The sequence below is a fragment of the Coregonus clupeaformis genome, chromosome 2, assembly GCF_020615455.1.
Source record: "Coregonus clupeaformis isolate EN_2021a chromosome 2, ASM2061545v1, whole genome shotgun sequence".
Taxonomy (NCBI): domain Eukaryota; kingdom Metazoa; phylum Chordata; class Actinopteri; order Salmoniformes; family Salmonidae; genus Coregonus; species Coregonus clupeaformis.
The window spans coordinates 31,807,399-31,820,297 of NC_059193.1; the positions used below are offsets into that span (position 1 = coordinate 31,807,399).

At 42.6% G+C, this 12,899-nt stretch overlaps 1 pseudogene; it reads right to left on the reverse strand.

Annotated features, from left to right (window-relative positions):
- Positions 1-934: 934 nt before the first annotated feature.
- On the reverse strand, positions 935-6,169 carry LOC121535794 (annotated as a pseudogene).
- Between the last annotated feature and the right edge of the window lie 6,730 nt (positions 6,170-12,899).

The window sequence follows — 12,899 nt, forward strand, 5'->3', positions numbered from 1 at the left end:
CTCATAAAACATGGGACCAACACTTTACATGTTGCATTTATATATTTTTTCAGTATAATACTGGTACCTACAAAAGTTACTAATTACAGTGACCAATGAGATTAAACAAAAGTAACACTCATCAATCAGTTCCCCTTGATGGCAGAGGGCTTAACTCTTGGGTTACCATGCACACGATCCCTAGTTCAAATCTTAGTGGTTTGATTTTTTTGACATAACCCTCCCCGCAGAAGATCGAATAAGAAAAACTACTTGCCATGTGTTCAATTTTATGGTCTAAAACATGCAAACGATAAGAGAATGCCCAATGATAAGCAGCATACAGTATACACTCCTCAAACCAAAGCTGCAATCTATGGAGAAGGTGTTGTAAGTGTAACCACCAGTGCCGGGCCCTCCGGTGGAGCAGGACAGTAACTGCACAGAACAGTACACAAAGGGTGAATCTCTGTTGTAATGCCTTGATTCCTCACACCCTCCCTCCTCGTCTCCTTCTCAAAGCACATTGGAGCAGAAGATCTGAGGTTCCTCCCCTTTGGATCTTCTCCATCAATGCGTTTTGAGAAGGAGGCAAGAAGAGAGGACGCAAGGAATGAAGGAAATACAAGTTCAATTAAGATTCAGCCTAATTGTTACAACCCCGACACACTGGATCCATTGGGAGGGAGAGAAACAGAAACAAGACAAATTACATGATAACATTTTATCTTGTTTTATTATTTACATGAGCTCATTGATGTACTGCACCTTGCACTTAAAAAGTCTGTGCATGTTGTCATTTATTTTTCATGGCAATGGGATCTACATTATAATAATACTTTTTTGGGGAAGTAAAAATTCTGTATCTTTATGTATGGGACAATTAAGTTATTTTGTTGTTTTTAAGTCTATTTGTTGAAGAAAAACGAGTTCAATAATTAAGGATACTGATATTCTATTTGTCTTTCCTCTTCAGAACATTGATGAAGACATATTTGGGGACTTTCACGGTGCAAACACATCGCATCTTCTTTTTGTCCTCCTCCTGGTTCTTCAGGAGCATCTTTCTTGTTATATCATCTCTGTGCTAAAAGAGAGTAAAAGACAAGGACCAGCTACCACACCCACATTTTAATGAATGAACAAACGTTTACTTACGCATTTTGCGAGCACATTTTTCCTGTAATCCTGCAAGAGAGAGCGAGGGTGTCATGCAATCTCAAAAGCTACCAACTTGCCAAATGACTTGGTCTAATGCGTCTTATTTCAGGTTTATTATGAAAATGTTCACTTACGTCTCCCTCGCGATCACTTTGCTGCCGATGGCTGTTTGTACTGCAATCTCAAACATCTGTCCGGTTATGGCGTCTTGCAGGCGCTCACACATGGCTTTGCCTGCACTGTACCCCCGATCTCTGTACATAGGAAAACAACAGAAGACACCCAAGGGTCACATCATTACGGTACTCAAATAGATCATACTATTAATGGCCCTTGAAATATTGAGACAATGGACAAAAATATAATTTGAGAATTAGACACTAACTCAAGAGTTGAATCATACCGTAATGTAAATGGGAAATATGCAACAAAAAAAGTTTGAGTTAGGATTCAGTCAACAGTTTAGTTATTGTCTGAGCCCAAAGACTAGTTGATACAGGTCTGAGCACTAATTATCGAAGTCTTACTTGTGAACAATAGTGGTGAGTTCCTCCACAGGTTTCCCGTTCAGTAGAATATCCACCTTCATCACATTGGCTGCCTGGTACCCTGCATCCTCATAGTCAAAGCTGTTGAGAAAATGAACAATATACAATGTCTAAATTTTATTCTAATCATTCAGGTTGATAAATCAATCTGAAAAGGTTCCCCATGCAAAATAGAAGAAAATAGAAGTCCATGATCATTTCATTCAGAGGGAAGAGATATTTCATCATCACTCGGTGGTCATCAATTCACACCATGTTCTTCTGGATGGATCAGCAAATATACATGAATGGACCAATTAGGAAATACAAATGTTACATTTTGGTTTTGCAAAGTGACAGTAATCCAAACCCAAATTACACAGTGATCATTCAAACAATTAATTAGCTACATCATAGTCGTCAGAGGCGAAGATGGTCCCCATCACCATGGGCTCCAGGTACTCTGTCACGACAGACCTGTCTGAGAACTGGGCTGGGTTCACTATGGTGATCTTCTCCTTCCCATGCTCCTACAACACAATAGGAGAGTTATAACCTTTGTGATCACTGTTACCAAACAAGGGCTACCATATTGTAGGTTCACCTACAAAAAAGTATGTGGACACCTGCATCTCAAAATCATGGCCATTAATATGGAGTTGGTCCCCCCTTTGCTGCTATAACAACTTCCACGCTTCTCGGAATGCTTTCCACTAGATGTTGGAACATTGCTACGGGGACTTGCTTCCATTCAGCCACAAGAGCATTAATGAGGTCAAGCACTGATGTTGGGCGATTAGGCCTGGCTCACAGTCAGCGTTCCAATTCATCCCAAAGGTGTTCGATGGAGTTGAGGTCAGGGCTCTGTGCAGGCCAGTCAAGTTCTTCCACACCGATCTCGACAAACCATTTCTGTATGGACCTCGCTCTATGCTCACGCTGAAACAGGAAAGGGCCTTCCCCAAACTGTTGCGACAAAGTTGGAACCACAGAATCGTCTAGAATGTCATTGTATGCTGTAGCGTTAAGATTTCCCTTCACTGGAACTAAGGGGCCTAGCCCAAACCATTAAAAACAGCCCAGACCATTATTCCTCCTCCACCGAACTTTACAGTTGGCACTATGTATTGGGGCATGTATCGTTCTCCTGGCATCCGCCAAACCCAGATTAGTCCGTTGGACTGCCAGAAGGTGAAGCGTGATTCTTCACTCCAGAGAACGCGTTTCCACTGTTCCAGAGTCCAATGGCAACGAGCTTTCCACTACTCCAGCCGACGCTTGGCATTGCGCATTGTGATCTTAGGCTTGTGTGCAGCTGCTCGGCCATGGCAACCCATTTCATGAAGCTCCCAACGAATAGTTATTGTGCTGACGTTGCTTCCAGAGGCAGTTTGGAACTCTGTACTGAGTGTTGCAACCGAGGACAATTGATTTTATTGTACTCCTTCTCCAAGCGCTGGTTAAACAACTCCATGTGGAGCAGGCCCAGGAAGCCTGCGAAAGGAAGGAAAGAAAGTAAGTGAGAAGGAGAGCGCGAGCACAATTTAGGAGTGTATGATCACGGCTGAAATTGGTATCCCTCAAAAAGAAAACAAAAGTATCTTGTCAAAGTAAACCCTTCACCACTTGCATAGCTTTGAGTAGTACATGAGAGATTAGATGGTAATTTAGTTGGTATTGTTACGATCTAACCTCCAGCCTGCTCCCAGTGCCAGACTGCTGTCCCTCTGCACATCAAACTGGAGTCGTTGAGCGGCAGTTTCTCCACAGCACTGCGGAGGGCGCTGTAGTCCGACTGATCCATAGGATACATCCCTGGAGAGCGATACCCACAAGCACACTCGGGTCAGAAAGCAGAGACACCTTTTACTACTGTATATGTTTGTTTATAAACTACTGCCTATTGACGCTGTGTAAATGCAACAATATGGGACCGGTTGCATTGTCAGTGTGTTTTCATTTTTATGTCTCTCCCGTACATGACCAGCTGGGATGCTGTTCAGCATACCGGCAAACACCATGGCTTTGGCTGGCTTGAACCCCGGCAGAGCTTCTACAGGACATTTCTGGTGGTAGAGGGTGTCACCAATCTGGGCCTCCTTCACACCTGCTATCACATAGCCCACCTGGCCTGCGTACCTGCACAACACACCACAACCACAATGAAAAGAAGAGACTAATTGTTCATTTACAGCCAAGTGACCAATACCATTTGTCTACATAGCATTTCCTGTAAGAAGTGTCCTTTTTTGAAGGACTTGGGGGGAGGTTTCTTTTACGAGTGTACCAGACAGCAAGAAGAATGGGTGCTGTTATTGGCATGTATCGTGTATCTCATTACCACAAGGAAGGGAGAACTTACAGATTGTGCCTTTAATACAACAGTCACCACCAATGATAACAAATATGGAAGCAGACAAGATTATTATTATGCAGAATTAGGCTTGGGTGATATAACGTTTATACCGTATACCGGGGTATTCGTAGCCGCGGGAAGTACAGTGAGGGAAAAAGGTATTTGATCCCCTGCTGATTTTGTACGTTTGCCCACTGACAAAGAAATTATCAGTCTATAATTTTAATGGTAGGTTTATTTCAACAGTGAGAGACAGAATAACAACAAAAAAATCCAGAAAAATGCATGTCAGAAATGTTATAAATTGATTTGCATTTTAATGAGGGAAATAAGTATTTGAACCCCTCTCAATCAGAAAGATTTCTGGCTCCCATGTGTCTTTTATACAGGTAACGAGCTGAGATTAGGAGCACACTCTTAAAGGGAGTTCTCCTAATGTCAGCTTGTTACCTGTATAAAAGACACCTGTCCACAGAAGCAATCAATCAATCAGATTCCAAACTCTCCACCATGGCCAAGACCAAGGATGTCAGGGATAAGATTGTAGACCTACACAAGGCTGGAATGGGCTACAAGACCATCGCCAAGCAGCTTGGTGAGAAGGTGACAACAGTTGGTGCGATTATTCACAAATGGAAGAAACACAAAAGAACTGTCAATCTCCCTTGGCCTGTGGCTCCATGCAAGATCTCACCTTGTGGAGTTGCAATGATCATGAGACCGGTGAGGAATCAGCCCAGAACTACACGGGAGGATCTTTTCAATGATCTCAAGGCAGCTGGGACCATAGTCACCAAGAAAACAATTCGTAACACACTACGCTGTGAAGGACTGAAATCCTGCAGCGCCCGCAAGGTCCCCCTGCTCAAGAAAGCACATATACAGGCCCGTCTGAAGTTTGCCAATTAACATCTGAATGATTCAAAGGAGAACTGGGTGAAAGTGTTGTGGGCAGATGAGACCAAAATCGAGCTCTTTGGAATCAACTCAACTCGCCGTGTTTGGAGGAGGAGGAATGCTGCCTATGACCCCAAGAACACCATCCCCACCGTCAAACATGGAGGTGGAAACATTATGCTTTGGGGTGTTTTTCTGCTAAGGGGACAGGACATCTTCACCGCATCAAAGGGACGATGGACGGGGCCATGTACCGTCAAATCTTGGGAGAGAACCTCCTTCCCTCAGCCAGGGCATTGAAAATGGGTCGTGGATGGGTATTCCAGCATGACAATGACCCAAAACACACGGCCAAGGCAACAAAGGAGTGGCTCAAGAAGAAGCACATTAAGGTCCTGGAGTGGCCTAGCCAGTCTCCAGACCTTAATCCCATAGAAAATCTGTGGAGGGAGCTGAAGGTTCGAGTTGCCAAACGTCAGCCTCGAAACCTTAATGACTTGGAGAAGATCTGCAAAGAGGAGTGGGACAAAATCCCTCCTGAGATGTGTGCAAACCTGGTGGCCAACTACAAGAAACGTCTGACGTCTGAGATTGCCAACAAGGGTTTTGCCACCAAGTACTAAGTCAAATACTTATTTCCCTCATTTAAAATGCAAATCAATTTATAACATTTTTTTCATGCGTTTTTCTGGATTTTTTTGTTGTTATTCTGTCTCTCACTGTTCAAATAAACCTACCATTAAAATTATAGACTGATCATGTCTTTGTCAGTGGGCAAACGTACAAAATCAGCAGGGGATCAAATACTTTTTTCCCTCACTCTAGTTTGGTGGTGGGGGTGCTGCAATAAAAAAAAAATTGCCAGGGGGGCAATCTTTTCCCCACACTGGCTTCCTCTATTGTGGACCATTAAAGGCACAGTGCACTACTTTTGTGAAAAATCATTTAATTTTTCCCCCCTTAGATTTTTCAGGGGGTGCACCCCCCTCAGCACCCCTACCCCTACCCGGGGCTATGGGGGTATTCCGTGGTGGTGATGGCACCTGTCAAAAACAAGCACTGAGGTGAGCCATATCATACAATACAACTAAATGCACAAGTATTTGTGTGATGTGATCCATCAGTATGAATATGGTAATGCAGTGAGACCTGATATTTCCAGAAGCATGTCAGCCAAGGTGCTTTTCGTATGGTCAATGTGAGCAATGATGCTGAAATATCTGTTCCTCTCCACTGGGAACTTTGACATATCTATGACATAATAATATGATAAAGTTAGTGTAGTTACAATAAAGGACAAGACATTCTTAAAGAATGTACACTGCATGCGTGCTATCCGTTTGCAATGTGGAGTTCCTTACTTTGTAAGCCTGTGTACGGAGCATCTTCTTGGTGGTGTTGTGTGTGCAGAAAACAGGTGCCTTCTTCATTCCTCATCGCCTGGAAACCAGACGTTGAATTGCATAGGATTCTATGTTGGACTGAAATTAGCGTTTGAGTCAGGAAAGTTTCTTCTCTCGACCTCTATAAGCCAGAATGTTGAATAAAATAATATTTTAATGTACTTTACCTGTTGTCTGTGCGGTTAGTCCTTTTGGCGGTAGGAATGTGAGAAAATATCCACAGGAAAGTATAATTACATAACATTTTCAAAGCACTGGTTGTGCATTCCTATGTGCACAACATTAAAAATACATGTAGGAGAAATGTACACTTGCCGAGCTCACATTTTATATTTTACCAGACGCTCTTATCCAGAGCAATTAGGGTTAAGTGCCTTGCTCAAGTGGACATCGACAGATTCTTCACCTAGTCGGCTCGGGGATTAGAACCAGCGACCTTTCGGTTACTGGCACAACGCTCTTAACCACTAAGCTACCTGCCGCCTTACATGATTCTGTGCATGCTTCAGGTGATCTAAAACTGAATGCACTAACAGTGCTTTGAAAAGTTGATGTAATTATACTTTCCTGTGGATATATTGTCTCACATTCCTACCGCCAGTGAGATAGCTTCATCCTGGTTGAAGAGCAAGAATGCCTTGTGGCAGTTCCGAACCTCTTTGAGGTTAGAGTTATGTCTTCACTGACCTGGATAAAGCCCTCAGCCTAAATTGCCACAGGAATATTTCAAACATGTTCATAAAGCCAGATAGGCGACTGGCACATCTTTTGAATACTGACAGTGTACCTTTCTTGTGTAGGCCCACATATCTGACAGTTCCAATTATCCTCTGGGATGAGTTTGACACCTAATCAAAGCCTTAGATGTTAGACATCAAAATGCAACCCAGAAAAGGGGAGGAGGCTGATTTGTCATCAAAAAATGTATGTTTTCGGGTATTTGTTGTGTTTCTTTTGGTAAACAGTAGTGAACCTTGGTAGGAGCAATCTATTATTGTGTTGCAGGGTGATGACAGATGTTCAAATATGGTCATACACAGTATTGTGTAGCAGCCTATACCATGAATGGTGTTGTTTCCAGGCTATTCCATTCTTTTCCACATGGTGTCCCCCTGCACAGATGACAAGAGTAGGAGGGTGGAAAAATCATTGCCATGGCAACACAAGACAGCAGCCCACGCATACTGAGTAGGTCCCCAGAATAATGTTCAGATATGAAATCAAATAAAATATCTTTCCACCGCCTTCATCTCTGACCAATATCCAATGAAACCACTTGAAGTCAGCGAGTGTGTGCATGCAAATATGTGTGTGTGCCTCTTTCTCACGTTGACAACTGTATTACGAGTCTCCTTCCTTGTCAAGTGTGGATATATCAAGGCCAATTGTACTGTGTTTTTCTAGGTATTCTAAGCTTTTTCATAACCAGTTCATTTCCAACTCGTTAATTGTAATAATCAATTAGCTCAATGGGTTGAAGATGGATCCACGTTTTTCAGTGCCAGCACGCTCATTAAGACTTAATAATAAAATGAGGCTTTAGACTGCCTGTCACAAGTGAATTATTCTACATTTATTGATTCCCCATGCTATATGAGGGTACTCGTTTTAATTTGTTGGCCAAATGCCCAATGACTCAGGCAGGACACTGAGGCACAATCTGATTTCATAAAGTTGGATTCAAACAAAGGTTCTGAGGATCTCTAATGCAGCACCACCGACCAGACAGGACTGGGGGAAAATAGTGGTTGATTTCTTTAATTCACACAACTAATTGCAGTTTAAAGCTACAGATTTATTTCGCAAGGTCACTCACAAGTCCTCATCGTAGACAGCCTCAACTCATTGACTCCAATAGTTTCAAAATATTACCTCAAAATATTTTACAGTGATGTAGGATAGGACAGGATGAGCTTTAATGTCTCCCAGGGGAAAATTGTATTACAAAATAGACACTGTACATTACACACTCAACATAATACATACGGTACATCAGTGGAGGCTGGTGAGAGGACGGCTCATAATAATGGCTGGAATAGAGTCATTGGAAAGGTATAAAACACATGGTGTCGTGCTGCTGCTCCAGTTTCCACTCTTCTGCCTGCGGCTATGGAACCCTGACCTGTTCACCAGATGTGCTACCTTGTCCTAGACCTGCTGTTTTCAACTCTCTCTCTCTACCGCACCTGCTGTTTCAACCTCTAAATGCCCAGCTATGAAAAGCCAAGTGACATTTACTCCTGATGTACTGACCTGTTGCAACCTCTACAACCACTGTGATTATTATTTGACCCTGCTGGTCATCTATGAACGTTTGAACATCTTGGAGGAAAATCTGGCCTTAATGGCCATGTACTGTTATAATCTCCACCCGGCACAGCCAGAAGGGGACTGGCCACCCCTCAGAGCCTGGTTCCTCTCTAGGTTTCTTCCTAGGTTTCTGCCTTTCTAGGGAGTTTTTCTTAGCCACCATGCTTCTAAATTACATCTGCATTGCTTGCTGTTTGGGGTTTTAGGCTGGGTTTCTGTATAGCACTTTGTGACATCTGCTGATGTAAAAAGGGCTTTATAAATTAAATTTGATTGATTGATTCTAAAATTGATTAAATAGTTTTTTTCCCTCATCAATCTACACACAATACCCTATAATGACAAAGCAAAAACAGGTATAACTGAAATATCACATTTACATAAGTATTCAGTCCCCTTACAGCGATTAGAGCAACGAGTCTTCTTGGGTATGAGCTTGGCACACCTGTATTGGGGAGTTTCTCCCATTCCTCTCTGCAGATCCTCTGAATCGCTGTCAGGTTGGATGGGGATCGTCGCTGAACAGCTATTTTCAGTTCTCTCCAGAGATGTTCGATCGGGTTCAAGTCCGGGCTCTGGCTGGGCCACTCAAGGACATTCAGAGACTTGTCCCGAAGCCACTCCTGCATTGTCTTTGTTGTGTGCTTAGGGTCGTTGTCCTGTTGGAAGGTGAACCTTCGCCCCAGTCTGAGGTCCTGAGCACTCTGGAGCAGGTTTTCATTTTAGAATCTCTGTACTTTGCTCTACTTATCTTTCCCTCGATCCTGACTAGTCTCCCAGTCCCTGCCACTGAGAAACATCCCCACAGCATGATGCTGCCACCACCATGCTTCACCATAGGGATGGTGCCAGGATTCCTCCAGACGTGACGCTTGGCATTCAGGCCAAAGAGTTCAATCTTGGTTTCATCAGACCAGAGAATCTTGTTTCTCATGGTCTGAGAGTCCTTTAGGGAGAGTCTTGGTGGTTCCAAACGTCTTCCATTTAAGAATCATGTACGCCACTGTATTCTTGGGGACCTTCAATCCTGCAGAAATTTTTTGGTACCCTTCCCCAGATCTGTGCCGTGACACAATCCTGTCTCGGAGCTCTATGGACAATTCCTTCGACCTCATGGCTTGGTTTTTGCTCTGACATGCACTGTCAACTGTGGGACCTTATATACAGTACCAGTCAAAAGTTTGGACACACCTACTCATTCAAGGGTTTTTCTTTATTTATACTATTTTCTACATTGTAGAATAATAGTGAAGACGTCAAAACTATGAAATAACACATATGGAATCATGTAGTAACCAAAAAAGTGTTAAACAAATCAAATATATATTTTATATTTGAGATTCTTCAAAGTAGCCACCCTTTGCCGTGATGACAGCTTTGCACACTCTTGGCATTCTCTCTACCAACTTCATGAGGTAGTCAAATGGAATGCATTTCAATTAGCAGGTGTGCCTTGTTAAAAGTTAATTTGTAGAATTTATTTCCTTCTTAATGCATTTGAGCCAATCAGTTGTGTTGTGACAAGGTAGGGGTGGTATACAGAACATAGCCCTATTTGGTAAACGACCAAGTCCATATTATGGCAAGAACAGTTCAAATTAGCAAAGAGAAATGACAGTCCTTCATTACTTTAAGACATGAAGGCCAGTCAATCCGGAAAGTTTCAAGTACTTTGAACGTTTCTTCAAGTGCAGTCGCAAAAACCATCAAGCGCTATGATGAAACTGGCTCTCATGAGGACCACCACAGGAAAGGAAGACCCAGAGTTACCTCTGCTGCAGAGGATATGTTCATTAGAGTTAACTGTACCTCAGATTGCAGGCCAAATAAATGCTTCACAGAGTTCAAGTAACAGACACATCTCAACATCAACTGTTCAGAGGAGACAGCGTGAATCAGGCCTTCATGGTCGAATTGCTGCAAAGAAACCACTACTAAAGGACAGCAATAATAAGAAGAGACTTGCTTGGGCCAAGAAACACGAGCAATGGACATTAGACTGGTGGAAATCTGTCCTTTGGTCTGATGAGTCCAAATTTGAGATTTTTGGTTCCAACCGCCGTGTCTTTGTGAAACGCAGAGTAGTTTAACTGATGATCTCTGCATGTGTGGTTCCCACCGTGAAGCACCGAGGAGGAGGTGTGATGGTGCTTTGCTGGTGACACTGTCTGTGATTTATTTAGAATTCAAGGCACACTTAACCAGCATGGCTACCACAGCATTCGGCAGTGATACGCCATCCCATCTGGTTTGCACTTAGTGGGACTATCATTTGTTTTTCAACAGTACATTGACCCAAAACACACCTCCAGGCTGTGTAAGGGCTATTTGACCAATAAGGAGAGTGATGGAGTGCTGCATCAGATGACCTGGCCTCCATAATCACCCGACCTCAACCCAATTGAGATGGTTTGGGATAAGTTGGACCGCAGAGTGAAGGAAAAGCAGCCAACAAGTGCTCAGCATATATGGGAACTCCTTCAAGACTGTTGGAAAAGCATTCCTCATGAAGCTGGTTGAGAGAATGGCAAGTGTATGCAAAGCTCTCATCAAGGCATAGGGTGGATACTTTGAAGAATCTCAAATATAAAATATATTTTGATTTGTTTAACACTGTTTTGGTTACTACATGATTCCATATGTGTTATTTTCTAGTTTTGATGTCTTCACTATTATTCTACAATGTAGAAAATAGTAAAAATAAAGAAAAACCCTTGAATGAGTAGGTACAGTTGAAGTCGGAAGTTTACATACACTTAGGTTGGAGTCATTAAAACTCGTTTTTCAACCACTCCACACATTTCTTGTTAACAAACTATAGTTTTGGCAAGTCGGTTAGGACATCTACTTTGTGCATGACACAAGTCATTTTTCCAACAATTGTTTACAGACAGATTATTTCACTTATAATTCACTGTATCACAATTCTAGTGGGTCAGAAGTTTACATACACTAAGTTGACTCTGCCTTTAAACAGCTTGGAAAATTCCAGAAATCGATGTCATGGCTTTAGAAGCTTCTGATAGGCTAATTGACATCATTTGAGTCAATTGGAGGTGTACCTGTGGCTGTATTTCAGGGCCTACCTTCAAACTCAGTGCCTCTTTGCTTGACATCATGGAAAATCAAAATAAATCAGCCAAGACCTCATAAAAAAAATGGTAGACCTCCACAAGTCTGGTTCATCCTTGGGAGCAATTTCCAAACACCTAAAGGTACCACGTTCATCTATACAAACAATATTACGCAAGTATAAACACCATGAGACCACGCAGCCATCATACTGCTCAGGAAGGAGACGCGTTCTGTCTCCTAGAGATGAACGTACTTTGGTGCGAAAAGTGCAAATCAATCCCAGGACAACAGCAAAGGACCTTGTTAAGATTCTGGAGGAAACAGGTACAAAAGTATCTATATCCACAGTAAAACGAGTCCTATATCGACATAACCTGAAAGGCCGCTCAGCAAGGAAGAAGCCACTGCTCCAAAACCGCCATAAAAAAGACAGACTACGGTTTGCAACTGCACATGGGGACAAAGATCGTACTTTTTGGAGAAATGTCCTCTGGTCTGATTAAACAAAAATATAACTTTTTGGCCATAATGACCATCGTTATGTTTGGAGGAAAAAGGGGAGAGCTTGCAAGGCGAAGAACACCATCCCAACCGTGAATCACGGAGTAGGCAGCATCATGCTGTGGGGGTGCTTTGCTGCAGGAGGGACTGGTGCACTTAGATGGCATCATGAGGAAGGAAATGTATGTGGATATATTGAAGCAACATCTCAAGACATCAGTCAGGAAGTTAAAGCTTGGTCACAAATGGGTCTTCCAAATGGACAATGACCCCAAGCATACTTCCAAAGTTGTGGCAAAATGGCTTAAGGACAACAAAGTAAAGGTATTGGAGTGGCCATCACAAAGCCCTGACCTCAATCCTAGAGAACATTTGTGGGCAGAACTGAAAAAGCGTGTGCGAGCAAGGAGGCCTACACACCTGACTCAGTTACACCAGCTCTGTTAGGAGGAATGGGCCAAAATTCATCCAACTTATTGTGTAAGCTTGTGGGAGGCTACACAAATCGTTTGACCCAAGTTAAACAATTTAAAGGCAATGCTACCAAATACTAATTGAGTGTATGTAAACTTCTGACCCACTGGGAATGTGATGAAATAAATAAAATATGAAATAAATAATTCTCTCTACTATTATTCTGACATTTCACATTCTTAAAATAAAGTGGTGATCCTAACTGACCTAAAACAG